General features: G+C 37.5%; 16 non-coding genes across 16 annotated transcripts; all 16 read left to right on the top strand.

Moving 5' to 3' along the window:
- The first annotated feature begins 767 nt into the window (after positions 1 to 767).
- On the top strand, positions 768 to 839 carry TRNAG-UCC (transfer RNA glycine (anticodon UCC)). The gene has a single exon. It is a non-coding gene; the product is annotated as a tRNA-Gly (tRNA).
- A 428-nt stretch (positions 840 to 1,267) lies between these two features.
- TRNAG-UCC (transfer RNA glycine (anticodon UCC)) lies at positions 1,268 to 1,339 on the top strand. Its single transcript has one exon. It is a non-coding gene; the product is annotated as a tRNA-Gly (tRNA).
- A 428-nt stretch (positions 1,340 to 1,767) lies between these two features.
- On the top strand, positions 1,768 to 1,840 carry TRNAG-GCC (transfer RNA glycine (anticodon GCC)). The gene has a single exon. It is a non-coding gene; the product is annotated as a tRNA-Gly (tRNA).
- A 428-nt stretch (positions 1,841 to 2,268) lies between these two features.
- On the top strand, positions 2,269 to 2,340 carry TRNAG-UCC (transfer RNA glycine (anticodon UCC)). The gene has a single exon. It is a non-coding gene; the product is annotated as a tRNA-Gly (tRNA).
- Positions 2,341 to 2,768: 428 nt separating this feature from the next.
- Positions 2,769 to 2,840, top strand: TRNAG-UCC (transfer RNA glycine (anticodon UCC)). Its single transcript has one exon. It is a non-coding gene; the product is annotated as a tRNA-Gly (tRNA).
- A 928-nt stretch (positions 2,841 to 3,768) lies between these two features.
- TRNAG-UCC (transfer RNA glycine (anticodon UCC)) lies at positions 3,769 to 3,840 on the top strand. The gene has a single exon. It is a non-coding gene; the product is annotated as a tRNA-Gly (tRNA).
- A 428-nt stretch (positions 3,841 to 4,268) lies between these two features.
- Positions 4,269 to 4,340, top strand: TRNAG-UCC (transfer RNA glycine (anticodon UCC)). The gene has a single exon. It is a non-coding gene; the product is annotated as a tRNA-Gly (tRNA).
- Positions 4,341 to 4,768: 428 nt separating this feature from the next.
- Positions 4,769 to 4,840, top strand: TRNAG-UCC (transfer RNA glycine (anticodon UCC)). The gene has a single exon. It is a non-coding gene; the product is annotated as a tRNA-Gly (tRNA).
- A 928-nt stretch (positions 4,841 to 5,768) lies between these two features.
- On the top strand, positions 5,769 to 5,841 carry TRNAG-GCC (transfer RNA glycine (anticodon GCC)). The gene has a single exon. It is a non-coding gene; the product is annotated as a tRNA-Gly (tRNA).
- Positions 5,842 to 6,769: 928 nt separating this feature from the next.
- Positions 6,770 to 6,841, top strand: TRNAG-UCC (transfer RNA glycine (anticodon UCC)). Its single transcript has one exon. It is a non-coding gene; the product is annotated as a tRNA-Gly (tRNA).
- A 428-nt stretch (positions 6,842 to 7,269) lies between these two features.
- TRNAG-UCC (transfer RNA glycine (anticodon UCC)) lies at positions 7,270 to 7,341 on the top strand. Its single transcript has one exon. It is a non-coding gene; the product is annotated as a tRNA-Gly (tRNA).
- A 428-nt stretch (positions 7,342 to 7,769) lies between these two features.
- On the top strand, positions 7,770 to 7,841 carry TRNAG-UCC (transfer RNA glycine (anticodon UCC)). The gene has a single exon. It is a non-coding gene; the product is annotated as a tRNA-Gly (tRNA).
- A 2,428-nt stretch (positions 7,842 to 10,269) lies between these two features.
- On the top strand, positions 10,270 to 10,341 carry TRNAG-UCC (transfer RNA glycine (anticodon UCC)). The gene has a single exon. It is a non-coding gene; the product is annotated as a tRNA-Gly (tRNA).
- A 428-nt stretch (positions 10,342 to 10,769) lies between these two features.
- Positions 10,770 to 10,841, top strand: TRNAG-GCC (transfer RNA glycine (anticodon GCC)). The gene has a single exon. It is a non-coding gene; the product is annotated as a tRNA-Gly (tRNA).
- A 928-nt stretch (positions 10,842 to 11,769) lies between these two features.
- On the top strand, positions 11,770 to 11,841 carry TRNAG-UCC (transfer RNA glycine (anticodon UCC)). The gene has a single exon. It is a non-coding gene; the product is annotated as a tRNA-Gly (tRNA).
- A 428-nt stretch (positions 11,842 to 12,269) lies between these two features.
- On the top strand, positions 12,270 to 12,341 carry TRNAG-GCC (transfer RNA glycine (anticodon GCC)). The gene has a single exon. It is a non-coding gene; the product is annotated as a tRNA-Gly (tRNA).
- Positions 12,342 to 12,902: the final 561 nt, after the last annotated feature.

Genomic DNA, 12,902 nt, shown 5'->3' with positions numbered 1-12,902 from the left:
ATTTTACAAAGTTCACTGAGGTGCCATATGCAAGTAAATCAAAGGTCTTTTCTTTTCTCAGTTTTGATACCACTGTATATCAGTTCAATGGTGCATAAAAACCTTAAGTATGGATGAGCCTAAATCTTGAATTGTGAATGTCATGCAATTTTCCAATTTTGTTTGAATATCTTCCACCAATGGTGCTACAGAGCAGGCTATAAATATCTTTCAAACAGTTGTTGTGATTTCCATATTGGCCACTATATGCCTCGTAAAAGTGCTCAAGCATTGGTGGTATAGTGGTGAGCATAGCTGCCTTCCAAGCAATTGACTCGGGTTCGATTCCCGGCCAATGCATCCTTTTCCTTATGTGCTGTTTTCGCACTTATAGTTGTTGCTTATGATATGCTCAGATGACAAGGTCCATAGAAAATGTTAAAATCTTTGTAGAAATCATGATTCCTTCTTAGCAGATGACTTTTGATTCCACCACTGCATGATTAAAGATTTGTAAACACATTTTACAAAGTTCACTGAGGTGCCATATGCAAGTAAATCGAAGGTCTTTTCTTTTCTCAGTTTTGATACCACTGTATATCAGTTCAATGGTGCATAAAAACCTTAAGTATGGATGAGCCTAAATCTTGAATTGTGAATGTCATGCAATTTGCCAATTTTGTTTGAATATCTTCCACCAATGGTGCTACAGCGCAGGCTATAAATATCTTTCAAACAGTTGTTGTGGTTTCCATATTGGCCACTATATGCAATCGAAAAGAGCTCAAGCATTGGTGGTATAGTGGTGAGCATAGCTGCTTTCCAAGCAGTTGACCCGGGTTCGATTCCCGGCCAATGCATCCTTTTCCTTATGTGCTGTTTTCGCACTTATAGTTGTTGCTTAAGATATGCTCAGATGACAAGGTCCATAGAAAATGTTAAAATCTTTGTAGAAATCATGATTCCTTCTTAGCAGATGACTTTTGATTCCACCACTGCATGATTAAAGATTTGTAAACACATTTTACAAAGTTCACTGAGGTGCCATATGCAAGTAAATCGAAGGTCTTTTCTTTTCTCAGTTTTGATACCACTGTATATCAGTTCAATGGTGCATAAAAACCTTAAGTATGGATGAGCCTAAATCTTGAATTGTGAATGTCATGCAATTTGCCAATTTTGTTTGAATATCTTCCACCAATGGTGCTACAGCGCAGGCTATAAATATCTTTCAAACAGTTGTTGTGGTTTCCATATTGGCCACTATATGCAATCGAAAAGAGCTCAAGCATTGGTGGTATAGTGGTGAGCATAGCTGCTTTCCAAGCAGTTGACCCGGGTTCGATTCCCGGCCAATGCATCCTTTTCCTTATGTGCTGTTTTCGCACTTATAGTTGTTGCTTAAGATATGCTCAGATGACAAGGTCCATAGAAAATGTTAAAATCTTTGTAGAAATCATGATTCCTTCTTAGCAGATGACTTTTGATTCCACCACTGCCTGATTAAAGATTTGTAAATACATTTTACAAAGTTCACTGAGGTGCCATATGCAAGTAAATCAAAGGTCTTTTCTTTTCTCAGTTTTGATACCACTGTATATCAGTTCAATGGTGCATAAAAACCTTAAGTATGGATGAGCCTAAATCTTGAATTGTGAATGTCATGCAATTTTCCAATTTTGTTTGAATATCTTCCACCAATGGTGCTACAGCGCAGGCTATAAATATCTTTCAAACAGTTGTTGTGATTTCCATATTGGCCATTATATGCATTCGAAAAGAGCTCAAGCATTGGTGGTATAGTGGTGAGCTATAGCTGCCTGCCAAGCAGTTGACCCGGGTTCGATTCCCGGCCAATGCATCCTTTTCCTTATGTGCTGTTTTCGCACTTATAGTTGTTGCTTAAGATATGCTCAGATGACAAGGTCCATAGAAAATGTTAAAATCTTTGTAGAAATCATGATTCCTTCTTAGCAGATGACTTTTGATTCCACCACTGCCTGATTAAAGATTTGTAAATACATTTTACAAAGTTCACTGAGGTGCCATATGCAAGTAAATCGAAGGTCTTTTCTTTTCTCAGTTTTGATACCACTGTATATCAGTTCAATGGTGCATAAAAACCTCAAGTATGGATGAGCCTAAATCTTGAATTGTGAATGTCATGCAATTTGCCAATTTTGTTTGAATATCTTCCACCAATGGTGCTACAGCGCAGGCTATAAATATCTTTCAAACAGTTGTTGTGATTTCCATATTGCCCACTATATGCAATCGAAAAGAGCTCAAGCATTGGTGGTATAGTGGTGAGCATAGCTGCCTTCCAAGCAGTTGACCCAGGTTCGAATCCCGGCCAATGCATCCTTTTCCTTATGTGCTGTTTTCGCACTTATAGTTGTTGCTTAAGATATGCTCAGATGACAAGGTCCATAGAAAATGTTAAAATCTTTGTAGAAATCATGATTCCTTCTTAGCAGATGACTTTTGATTCCACCACTGCCTGATTAAAGATTTGTAAATACATTTTACAAAGTTCACTGAGGTGCCATATGCAAGTAAATCAAAGGTCTTTTCTTTTCTCAGTTTTGATACCACTGTATATCAGTTCAATGGTGCATAAAAACCTTAAGTATGGATTAGCCTAAATCTTGAATTGTGAATGTCATGCAATTTGCCAATTTTGTTTGAATATCTACCACCAATGGTGCTACAGCGCAGGCTATAAAAATCTTTCAAACAGTTGTTGTGATTTCCATATTGGCCACTATATGCATTTGAAAAGTGCTCAAGCATTGGTGGTATAGTGGTGAGCATAGCTGCCTTCCAAGCAGTTGACCCGGGGTCGATTCCCGGCCAATGCATCCTTTTCCTTATGTGCTGTTTTCGCACTTATAGTTGTTGCTTAAGATATGCTCAGATGACAAGGTCCATAGAAAATGTTAAAATCTTTGTAGAAATCATGATTCTTTCTTAGCAGATGACTTTTGATTCCACCACTGCCTGATTAAAGATTTGTAAATACATTTTACAAAGTTCACTGAGGTGCCATATGCAAGTAAATCAAAGGTCTTTTCTTTTCTCAGTTTTGATACCACTGTATATCAGTTCAATGGTGCATAAAAACCTTAAGTATGGATGAGCCTAAATCTTGAATTGTGAATGTCATGCAATTTTCCAATTTTGTTTGAATATCTTCCACCAATGGTGCTACAGAGCAGGCTATAAATATCTTTCAAACAGTTGTTGTGATTTCCATATTGGCCACTATATGCATCGAAAAAGTGCTCAAGCATTGGTGGTATAGTGGTGAGCATAGCTGCCTTCCAAGCAATTGACTCGGGTTCGATTCCCGGCCAATGCATCCTTTTCCTTATGTGCTGTTTTCGCACTTATAGTTGTTGCTTATGATATGCTCAGATGACAAGGTCCATAGAAAATGTTAAAATCTTTGTAGAAATCATGATTCCTTCTTAGCAGATGACTTTTGATTCCACCACTGCATGATTAAAGATTTGTAAACACATTTTACAAAGTTCACTGAGGTGCCATATGCAAGTAAATCGAAGGTCTTTTCTTTTCTCAGTTTTGATACCACTGTATATCAGTTCAATGGTGCATAAAAACCTTAAGTATGGATGAGCCTAAATCTTGAATTGTGAATGTCATGCAATTTGCCAATTTTGTTTGAATATCTTCCACCAATGGTGCTACAGCGCAGGCTATAAATATCTTTCAAACAGTTGTTGTGGTTTCCATATTGGCCACTATATGCAATCGAAAAGAGCTCAAGCATTGGTGGTATAGTGGTGAGCATAGCTGCTTTCCAAGCAGTTGACCCGGGTTCGATTCCCGGCCAATGCATCCTTTTCCTTATGTGCTGTTTTCGCACTTATAGTTGTTGCTTAAGATATGCTCAGATGACAAGGTCCATAGAAAATGTTAAAATCTTTGTAGAAATCATGATTCCTTCTTAGCAGATGACTTTTGATTCCACCACTGCATGATTAAAGATTTGTAAACACATTTTACAAAGTTCACTGAGGTGCCATATGCAAGTAAATCGAAGGTCTTTTCTTTTCTCAGTTTTGATACCACTGTATATCAGTTCAATGGTGCATAAAAACCTTAAGTATGGATGAGCCTAAATCTTGAATTGTGAATGTCATGCAATTTGCCAATTTTGTTTGAATATCTTCCACCAATGGTGCTACAGCGCAGGCTATAAATATCTTTCAAACAGTTGTTGTGGTTTCCATATTGGCCACTATATGCAATCGAAAAGAGCTCAAGCATTGGTGGTATAGTGGTGAGCATAGCTGCTTTCCAAGCAGTTGACCCGGGTTCGATTCCCGGCCAATGCATCCTTTTCCTTATGTGCTGTTTTCGCACTTATAGTTGTTGCTTAAGATATGCTCAGATGACAAGGTCCATAGAAAATGTTAAAATCTTTGTAGAAATCATGATTCCTTCTTAGCAGATGACTTTTGATTCCACCACTGCCTGATTAAAGATTTGTAAATACATTTTACAAAGTTCACTGAGGTGCCATATGCAAGTAAATCAAAGGTCTTTTCTTTTCTCAGTTTTGATACCACTGTATATCAGTTCAATGGTGCATAAAAACCTTAAGTATGGATGAGCCTAAATCTTGAATTGTGAATGTCATGCAATTTGCCAATTTTGTTTGAATATCTTCCACCAATGGTGCTACAGCGCAGGCTATAAATATCTTTCAAACAGTTGTTGTGATTTCCATATTGGCCACTATATGCATTCGAAAAGTGCTCAAGCATTGGTGGTATAGTGGTGAGCATAACTGCCTTCCAAGTTGTTGACCCGGGTTCGATTCCCGGCCAATGCATCCTTTTCCTTATGTGCTGTTTTCGCACTTATAGTTGTTGCTTAAGATATGCTCAGATGACAAGGTCCATAGAAAATGTTAAAATCTTTGTAGAAATCATGATTCCTTCTTAGCAGATGACTTTTGATTTCACCACTGCCTAATTAAAGATTTGTAAATACATTTTACACAGTTCACTGAGGTGCCATATGCAAGTAAAACGAAGGTCTTTTCTATTCTCAGTTTTTATACCACTGTATATCAGTTCAATGGTGCATAAAAACCTTAAGTATGGATGAGCCTAAATCTTGAATTGTGAATGTCATGCAATTTGCCAATTTTGTTTGAATATCTTCCACCAATGGTGCTACAGCGCAGGCTATAAATATCTTTCAAACAGTTGTTGTGATTTCCATATTGGCCACTATATGCATTGAAAAAGCGCTCAAGCATTGGTGGTATAGTGGTGAGCATAGCTTCCTTCCAAGCAGTTGACTCGGGTTCGATTCACGGCCAATGCATCCTTTTCCTTATGTGCTGTTTTCGCACTTATAGTTGTTGCTTAAGATATGCTCAGATGACAAGGTCCTTAGAAAATGTTAAAATCTTTGTAGAAATCATGATTCCTTCTTAGCAGATGACTTTTGATTCCACCACTGCCTGATTAAAGATTTGTAAATACATTTTACAAAGTTCACTGAGGTGCCATATGCAAGTAAATCAAAGGTCTTTTCTTTTCTCAGTTTTGATACCACTGTATATCAGTTCAATGGTGCATAAAAACCTTAAGTATGGATGAGCCTAAATCTTGAATTGTGAATGTCATGCAATTTTACAATTTTGTTTGAATATCTTCCACCAATGGTGCTACAGCGCAGGCTATAAATATCTTTCAAACAGTTGTTGTGATTTCCATATTGGCCATTATATGCATTCGAAAATAGCTCAAGCATTGGTGGTATAGTGGTGAGCTATAGCTGCCTGCCAAGCAGTTGACCCGGGTTCGATTCCCGGCCAATGCATCCTTTTCCTTATGTGCTGTTTTCGCACTTATAGTTGTTGCTTAAGATATGCTCAGATGACAAGGTCCATAGAAAATGTTAAAATCTTTGTAGAAATCATGATTCCTTCTTAGCAGATGACTTTTGATTCCACCACTGCCTGATTAAAGATTTGTAAATACATTTTACAAAGTTCACTGAGGTGCCATATGCAAGTAAATCGAAGGTCTTTTCTTTTCTCAGTTTTGATACCACTGTATATCAGTTCAATGGTGCATAAAAACCTCAAGTATGGATGAGCCTAAATCTTGAATTGTGAATGTCATGCAATTTGCCAATTTTGTTTGAATATCTTCCACCAATGGTGCTACAGCGCAGGCTATAAATATCTTTCAAACAGTTGTTGTGATTTCCATATTGCCCACTATATGCAATCGAAAAGAGCTCAAGCATTGGTGGTATAGTGGTGAGCATAGCTGCCTTCCAAGCAGTTGACCCAGGTTCGAATCCCAGCCAATGCATCCTTTTCCTTATGTGCTGTTTTCGCACTTATAGTTGTTGCTTAAGATATGCTCAGATGACAAGGTCCATAGAAAATGTTAAAATCTTTGTAGAAATCATGATTCCTTCTTAGCAGATGACTTTTGATTCCACCACTGCCTGATTAAAGATTTGTAAATACATTTTACAAAGTTCACTGAGGTGCCATATGCAAGTAAATCAAAGGTCTTTTCTTTTCTCAGTTTTGATACCACTGTATATCAGTTCAATGGTGCATAAAAACCTTAAGTATGGATTAGCCTAAATCTTGAATTGTGAATGTCATGCAATTTGCCAATTTTGTTTGAATATCTACCACCAATGGTGCTACAGCGCAGGCTATAAAAATCTTTCAAACAGTTGTTGTGATTTCCATATTGGCCACTATATGCATTTGAAAAGTGCTCAAGCATTGGTGGTATAGTGGTGAGCATAGCTGCCTTCCAAGCAGTTGACCCGGGGTCGATTCCCGGCCAATGCATCCTTTTCCTTATGTGCTGTTTTCGCACTTATAGTTGTTGCTTAAGATATGCTCAGATGACAAGGTCCATAGAAAATGTTAAAATCTTTGTAGAAATCATGATTCTTTCTTAGCAGATGACTTTTGATTCCACCACTGCCTGATTAAAGATTTGTAAATACATTTTACAAAGTTCACTGAGGTGCCATATGCAAGTAAATCAAAGGTCTTTTCTTTTCTCAGTTTTGATACCACTGTATATCAGTTCAATGGTGCATAAAAACCTTAAGTATGGATGAGCCTAAATCTTGAATTGTGAATGTCATGCAATTTTCCAATTTTGTTTGAATATCTTCCACCAATGGTGCTACAGAGCAGGCTATAAATATCTTTCAAACAGTTGTTGTGGTTTCCATATTGGCCACTATATGCAATCGAAAAGAGCTCAAGCATTGGTGGTATAGTGGTGAGCATAGCTGCTTTCCAAGCAGTTGACCCGGGTTCGATTCCCGGCCAATGCATCCTTTTCCTTATGTGCTGTTTTCGCACTTATAGTTGTTGCTTAAGATATGCTCAGATGACAAGGTCCATAGAAAATGTTAAAATCTTTGTAGAAATCATGATTCCTTCTTAGCAGATGACTTTTGATTCCACCACTGCATGATTAAAGATTTGTAAACACATTTTACAAAGTTCACTGAGGTGCCATATGCAAGTAAATCGAAGGTCTTTTCTTTTCTCAGTTTTGATACCACTGTATATCAGTTCAATGGTGCATAAAAACCTTAAGTATGGATGAGCCTAAATCTTGAATTGTGAATGTCATGCAATTTGCCAATTTTGTTTGAATATCTTCCACCAATGGTGCTACAGCGCAGGCTATAAATATCTTTCAAACAGTTGTTGTGGTTTCCATATTGGCCACTATATGCAATCGAAAAGAGCTCAAGCATTGGTGGTATAGTGGTGAGCATAGCTGCTTTCCAAGCAGTTGACCCGGGTTCGATTCCCGGCCAATGCATCCTTTTCCTTATGTGCTGTTTTCGCACTTATAGTTGTTGCTTAAGATATGCTCAGATGACAAGGTCCATAGAAAATGTTAAAATCTTTGTAGAAATCATGATTCCTTCTTAGCAGATGACTTTTGATTCCACCACTGCCTGATTAAAGATTTGTAAATACATTTTACAAAGTTCACTGAGGTGCCATATGCAAGTAAATCAAAGGTCTTTTCTTTTCTCAGTTTTGATACCACTGTATATCAGTTCAATGGTGCATAAAAACCTTAAGTATGGATGAGCCTAAATCTTAAATTGTGAATGTCATGCAAATTGCCAATTTTGTTTGAATATCTACCACCAATGGTGCTACAGCGCAGGCTATAAAAATCTTTCAAACAGTTGTTGTGATTTCCATATTGGCCACTATATGCATTTGAAAAGTGCTCAAGTATTGGTGGCATAGTGGTGAGCATAGCTTCCTTCTAAGCAGTTGACTCGGGTTCGATTCCCGGCCAATGCATCCTTTTCCTTATGTGCTGTTTTCGCACTTATAGTTGTTGCTTAAGATATGCTCAGATGACAAGGTCCATAGAAAATGTTAAAATCTTTGTAGAAATCATGATTCCTTCTTAGCAGATGACTTTTGATTCCACCACTGCCTGATTAAAGATTTGTAAATACATTTTACAAAGTTCACTGAGGTGCCATATGCAAGTAAATCGAAGGTCTTTTCTTTTCTCAGTTTTGATACCACTGTATATCAGTTCAATGGTGCATAAAAACCTTAAGTATGGATGAGCCTAAATCTTGAATTGTGAATGTCATGCAATTTTCCAATTTTGTTTGAATATCTTCCACCAATGGTGCTACAGCGCAGGCTATAAATATCTTTCAAACAGTTGTTGTGATTTCCATATTGGCCACTATATGCATTTGAAAAGTTCTCCAGCATTGGTGGTATAGTGGTGCGCATAGCTTCCTTCCAAGCAGTTGACCCGGGTTCGATTCCCGGCCAATGCATCCTTTTCCTTATGTGCTGTTAACGCACTTATAGTTGTTGCTTAAGATATGCTCAGATGACAAGGTCCTTAGAAAATGTTAAAATCTTTGTAGAAATCATGATTCCTTCTTAGCAGATGACTTTTGATTCCACCACTGCCTGATTAAAGATTTGTAAATACATTTTACAAAGTTCACTGAGGTGCCATATGCAAGTAAATCAAAGGTCTTTTCTTTTCTCAGTTTTGATACCACTGTATATCAGTTCAATGGTGCATAAAAACCTTAAGTATGGATGAGCCTAAATCTTGAATTGTGAATGTCATGCAATTTTCCAATTTTGTTTGAATATCTTCCACCAATGGTGCTACAGCGCAGGCTATAAATATCTTTCAAACAGTTGTTGTGATTTCCATATTGGCCATTATATGCATTCGAAAAGAGCTCAAACATTGGTGGTATAGTGGTGAGCATAGCTTCCTGCCAAGCAGTTGACCCGGGTTCGATTCCCGGCCAATGCATCCTTTTCCTTATGTGCTGTTTTCGCACTTATAGTTGTTGCTTAAGATATGCTCAGATGACAAGGTCCATAGAAAATGTTAAAATCTTTGTAGAAATCATGATTCCTTCTTAGCAGATGACTTTTGATTCCACCACTGCCTGATTAAAGATTTGTAAATACATTTTACAAAGTTCACTGAGGTGCCATATGCAAGTAAATCAAAGGTCTTTTCTTTTCTCAGTTTTGATACCACTGTATATCAGTTCAATGGTGCATAAAAACCTTAAGTATGGATGAGCCTAAATCTTAAATTGTGAATGTCATGCAAATTGCCAATTTTGTTTGAATATCTACCACCAATGGTGCTACAGCGCAGGCTATAAAAATCTTTCAAACAGTTGTTGTGCTTTCCATATTGGCCACTATATGCATTTGAAAAGTGCTCAAGCATTGGTGGCATAGTGGTGAGCATAGCTTCCTTCTAAGCAGTTGACTCGGGTTCGATTCCCGGCCAATGCATCCTTTTCCTTATGTGCTGTTTTCGCACTTATAGTTGTTGCTTAAGATATGCTCAGATGACAAGGTCCATAGAAAATGTTAAAATCTTTGTAGAAATCATGATTCCTTCTTAGCAGATGACTTTTGATTCCACCACTGCCTGATTAAAGATTTGTAAATACATTTTACAAAGTTCACTGAGGTGCCATATGCAAGTAAATCGAAGGTCTTTTCTTTTCTCAGTTTTGATACCACTGTATATCAGTTCAATGGTGCATAAAAACCTTAAGTATGGATGAGCCTTAATCTTGAATTGTGAATGTCATGCAATTTGCCAATTTTGTTTGAATATCTTCCACCAATGGTGCTACAGCGCAGGCTATAAATATCTTTCAAACAGTTGTTGTGATTTCCATATTGGCCACTATATGCATTTGAAAAGTTCTCCAGCATTGGTGGTATAGTGGTGCGCATAGCTGCCTTCCAAGCAGTTGACCCGGGTTCGATTCCCGGCCAATGCATCCTTTTCCTTATGTGCTGTTAACGCACTTATAGTTGTTGCTTAAGATATGCTCAGATGACAAGGTCCTTAGAAAATGTTAAAATCTTTGTAGAAATCATGATTCCTTCTTAGCAGATGACTTTTGATTCCACCACTGCCTGATTAAAGATTTGTAAATACATTTTACAAAGTTCACTGAGGTGCCATATGCAAGTAAATCAAAGGTCTTTTCTTTTCTCAGTTTTGATACCACTGTATATCAGTTCAATGGTGCATAAAAACCTTAAGTATGGATGAGCCTAAATCTTGAATTGTGAATGTCATGCAATTTTCCAATTTTGTTTGAATATCTTCCACCAATGGTGCTACAGCGCAGGCTATAAATATCTTTCAAACAGTTGTTGTGATTTCCATATTGGCCATTATATGCATTCGAAAAGAGCTCAAGCATTGGTGGTATAGTGGTGAGCATAGCTGCCTGCCAAGCAGTTGACCCGGGTTCGATTCCCGGCCAATGCATCCTTTTCCTTATGTGCTGTTTTCGCACTTATAGTTGTTGCTTAAGATATGCTCAGATGACAAGGTCCATAGAAAATGTTAAAATCTTTGTAGAAATCATGATTCCTTCTTAGCAGATGACTTTTGATTCCACCACTGCCTGATTAAAGATTTGTAAATACATTTTACAAAGTTCACTGAGGTGCCATATGCAAGTAAATCAAAGGTCTTTTCTTTTCTCAGTTTTGATACCACTGTATATCAGTTCAATGGTGCATAAAAACCTTAAGTATGGATGAGCCTAAATCTTAAATTGTGAATGTCATGCAAATTGCCAATTTTGTTTGAATATCTACCACCAATGGTGCTACAGCGCAGGCTATAAAAATCTTTCAAACAGTTGTTGTGATTTCCATATTGGCCACTATATGCATTTGAAAAGTGCTCAAGCATTGGTGGCATAGTGGTGAGCATAGCATCCTTCTAAGCAGTTGACTCGGGTTCTATTCCCGGCCAATGCATCCTTTTCCTTATGTGCTGTTTTCGCACTTATAGTTGTTGCTTAAGATATGCTCAGATGACAAGGTCCATAGAAAATGTTAAAATCTTTGTAGAAATCATGATTCCTTCTTAGCAGATGACTTTTGATTCCACCACTGCCTGATTAAAGATTTGTAAATACATTTTACAAAGTTCACTGAAGTGCCATATGCAAGTAAATCAAAGGTCTTTTCTTTTCTCAGTTTTGATACCACTGTATATCAGTTCAATGGTGCATAAAAACCTTAAGTATGGATGAGCCTAAATCTTGAATTGTGAATGTCATGCAATTTGCCAATTTTGTTTGAATATCTTTCACCAATGGTGCTACAGCGCAGGCTATAAATATCTTTCAAACAGTTGTTGTGATTTCCATATTGGCCACTATATGCATTTGAAAAGTTCTCCAGCATTGGTGGTATAGTGGTGCGCATAGCTGCCTTCCAAGCAGTTGACCCGGGTTCGATTCCCGGCCAATGCATCCTTTTCCTTATGTGCTGTTAACGCACTTATAGTTGTTGCTTAAGATATGCTCAGATGACAAGGTCCTTAGAAAATGTTAAAATCTTTGTAGAAATCATGATTCCTTCTTAGCAGATGACTTTTGATTCCACCACTGCCTGATTAAAGATTTGTAAATACATTTTACAAAGTTCACTGAGGTGCCATATGCAAGTAAATCAAAGGTCTTTTCTTTTCTCAGTTTTGATACCACTGTATATCAGTTCAATGGTGCATAAAAACCTTAAGTATGGATGAGCCTAAATCTTGAATTGTGAATGTCATGCAATTTTCCAATTTTGTTTGAATATCTTCCACCAATGGTGCTACAGCGCAGGCTATAAATATCTTTCAAACAGTTGTTGTGATTTCCATATTGGCCATTATATGCATTCGAAAAGAGCTCAAGCATTGGTGGTATAGTGGTGAGCATAGTTGCCTGCCAAGCAGTTGACCCGGGTTCGATTCCCGGCCAATGCATCCTTTTCCTTATGTGCTGTTTTCGCACTTATAGTTGTTGCTTAAGATATGCTCAGATGACAAGGTCCATAGAAAATGTTAAAATCTTTGTAGAAATCATGATTCCTTCTTAGCAGATGACTTTTGATTCCACCACTGCCTGATTAAAGATTTGTAAATACATTTTACAAAGTTCACTGAGGTGCCATATGCAAGTAAATCAAAGGTCTTTTCTTTTCTCAGTTTTGATACCACTGTATATCAGTTCAATGGTGCATAAAAACCTTAAGTATGGATGAGCCTAAATCTTAAATTGTGAATGTCATGCAAATTGCCAATTTTGTTTGAATATCTACCACCAATGGTGCTACAGCGCAGGCTATAAAAATCTTTCAAACAGTTGTTGTGATTTCCATATTGGCCACTATATGCATTTGAAAAGTGCTCAAGCATTGGTGGCATAGTGGTGAGCATAGCATCCTTCTAAGCAGTTGACTCGGGTTCTATTCCCGGCCAATGCATCCTTTTCCTTATGTGCTGTTTTCGCACTTATAGTTGTTGCTTAAGATATGCTCAGATGAC

This window comes from Pseudophryne corroboree, chromosome 4, assembly GCF_028390025.1.
Source record: "Pseudophryne corroboree isolate aPseCor3 chromosome 4, aPseCor3.hap2, whole genome shotgun sequence".
Lineage (NCBI taxonomy): Eukaryota > Metazoa > Chordata > Amphibia > Anura > Myobatrachidae > Pseudophryne > Pseudophryne corroboree.
The sequence above is the reverse complement of the archived record's forward strand: the minus strand, read 5'-3'. Positions and strand labels throughout refer to the sequence as shown.